Source organism: Hypanus sabinus, chromosome 1, assembly GCF_030144855.1.
Source record: "Hypanus sabinus isolate sHypSab1 chromosome 1, sHypSab1.hap1, whole genome shotgun sequence".
Taxonomy (NCBI): Eukaryota; Metazoa; Chordata; class Chondrichthyes; order Myliobatiformes; family Dasyatidae; genus Hypanus; species Hypanus sabinus.
The window spans coordinates 5,154,586-5,157,559 of record NC_082706.1 but is presented as its reverse complement, the minus strand read 5'-3'; the positions used below and the strand labels follow the sequence as shown (position 1 = coordinate 5,157,559).

The window sequence follows — 2,974 nt, the reverse complement described above, 5'->3', positions numbered from 1 at the left end:
CGAGGCAGAGAAAGAGTAAATGCCCACGGGTTGGGTGATCAAAAACTAGAGGGCATAGTTTTAAGATGACAGGGAAAAGATTTAAAAGGAATCTGAAGGGTGTCTTTTACAGGCTGAAACATATACGGATGAAGTGGTTGAGGCGAGTGCAATTTAGAAAATACTTGGACAGGTGAGCCATGGTGGCAGAATGGTTAATGTAACAGTATTGCAGCTTGGGTGTTAGAGGTCAGAGTTCAGAGTCCCCTGTAAGAACGTCTGTACGTTCTTCCCAGGTGCAGATGGGTTTCCTCCAGGCGCTTCAGTTTCCTCCCAAAATCCAAAGACCTCCCAGTTGGTAGGTTAATTGTAAACTGTCCTGTCATTAGGCTGGTGTGAAGTTGGTGGGTTGCTGGGCGGTGTGGCTCAGTAGGATGGTAGGGTCTGTTCCATTCAGTATCGTTTAACAAATAAGTAGTAGAGCAGAGATTCCCAACCTTTCTTATGCCATGGACCCCTACCATTAACCGAGGGGTCATTAGACCCCGGGTTGGGAATCCCTGCCTCAGAGCAATGTGGACCTAAGGCAGGCACATGGGACTAGCTTAGCCAGACATCTTGGCTGGCGTGGTCAAGTGAGACCGCAAGCCTTGTTTCTGTTGGTCCATGACTCTCTGAGCTCTGAGATGCAAAGAGAATCCACTGGGATTCCCAGTGTATGGTTCACTAAAAGCGAGTTTGCAGATGCAACAAGTAATTAGAAATAATACCAGAAAGTAAGGAGGAACACGATGGATTCCATCTGGGAAGCATAAATATCGATTTCTCCTTCTGGTAAAAAGCAATTCCCTCCTCCTTCCCTCTTCTTCTATTCCCATTCTGGCCTCTTACCTCATCTCACTTGCCTATCACCTCCCCGGGTCCTCTCCTTCTTCCCTTTTTCCAATGGTCCACTCTCGTCTCCTATCAGATTCCTTCCACTCCAGCCCTTTACCTTTCCCACCCACCTGGCTCCACCCTTCACCTTCTGGTGATCCTCCTTCCCCTCCCCCCGCCTTTTTATTCTGGCATCTTCCCCCTTCCTTTCCAGTCCACAAGAAGGGCCTCAGTCTGAAATGTCGACTGCTTATTCATTTCCATCGACGCTGCCTGACCTGCTGAGCTCCCCCAGCATCTTGTGTGTGTTGCTCTGGATTTCCAGCATCTGCAGACTTCCTCATGTTTAGAATGTGATCATTTATTGCTCGGGAAATTCAGTGCAAAAATAGACAGGACATGCTTATGTTCTGGTGAGATTGCATCTGTTACACATACTTTCGATCTCTTAATTTCAGGGAGGGTGTAAGTGCACTGGAAGTGGTGTTACAGAGGCTCATCAGACTGATTACTGAATAGGAAAGTTGTCTTACAGGGAAGCTTGGACAGGCTCGAATTGAATCCACTGAGAATGAAGTGGACTTGATCGAGTCAGATTCACGCTTACCATCACTAAAGCATAGTACTTTGCAAAAGTCTTGTATATCGCTAGGGTGCCTAAGACTTTTGCACAGTACTGTATTTGTCAATGGGAGTGGAGAGCGAGTTTGTAAGCTTAGTTGGGAATGGTGGAGGTGGAGCACCACGGGAGGGGTGTGGGGCAGGTGGCAGAGGATGAGGGCCAGAGGTGCGTGTTCATGCAGTTGCAGACATCCCCAGCCCTGAGACACCAGGCAAAGTCATTTGACACCAAGCAAGAATGTCTGGTGCTTCCTGCTCCCTCCCCCTCCTTCCCCCTTTCCCAACCATGATTCCCCTCTCCGTCTCCTTCCCACTCTCTGTCGACAATATCAAAATCAGGTTTATCATCACTCACATATGGCATGAAATTTGTTTTTCATTAGCGGCAGCAGTACGGTGCAATACATAAAGTCATTACAGTCCTGTGCAAAAGTCTTAGGCACCCTAGCTATGTATTTGTGCCTCAGACTTTTGGATAGCATTGTATGTTGTGAAATATGTTGTTTTGTGGCAGCAGAACAGTGCGTACATAAAAAATTTCTGTAAGTTATATTGAGAAATGTTTAAAAACAAATATGTAATGAGAAAAGAACAAAATAGTGAGGTTGTGTACATAGGTTCGTGAATCATTCAGAAATCTGGTGGCAGAGAGGAGGAAGCTGTTCCTAAAACATTGAGGCAATTTCACTCGCTCTTTGCAATGGTCGCTCCTCTCTCCACGGTGCTGAGGCTATGAAGACTGCCCCGGCTGCTGTGCTCCGTGCCCGCTAACATGGTGAACTGCTAAGTAAGGCTTTGGGCCTACTCCGGCCTGCTCCAGGGTTCGGATTTGAGGATTCAGTTTTGGCTCAGAATGCTGTTGTCTGCTTCAATTGTTTGCATGGTTTTTTTTCTTTCTCTTGTGCATCAAGTGTTGGTCTTTTATTTTTTCATTTTTATTTTGTCCTTTAATTGGGTTCTTTCAAGTTTCTAGCTTTGTGGGTACCTGTGGGCTAGCAAATCTCCAGGTTGTATAATTCATACACCCTTTGATAATAAATCAACTTTGAATCTTGAATCCTGAACTGCTGAGTGTGTGTCTTTGGTCTCCTGCACCTCCTCACTGACGGGAGTATTGAGCAGAGGGCACGTCCTAGATGGTGAGTGTCTTTAATTATGGATGCCGCCTTCTTGAGAGAGCAGAACAGCTTTCATGTGTTCCAAGTCTGTATTTTGGTATGCATCCAAGTACTGTGTCTACTTCAACAGAGCAAAGCAGCAAATGATGCACGGAGGAGAGTGGTGCAGAACAGAGGGAGCTGATGGAATGAAGATAACAGTCAGAAAGTCAAAGTTGAGTTTATTAACATCTGCACTAGTGCACATACACATAGGCACACAACAAATCAAGCATCAACTTTACTACCACACACATTTACATGCATTAGGAATTTGCTGTGGTGTTTTGGTCAGGGTGCAACATGCAACAAAAACAACAACAGTCAACAATTATAAAGAA

The 2,974-nt window shown here is 45.7% G+C and overlaps 1 protein-coding gene across 1 annotated transcript in view; it reads left to right on the top strand.

Moving 5' to 3' along the window:
- The window catches only part of LOC132382753 (cGMP-dependent protein kinase 1-like), a 96,840-nt gene that overhangs the window by 959 nt on the left and 92,907 nt on the right, over positions 1 to 2,974 (top strand). The gene's annotated exons all lie outside the window — the stretch shown is intronic.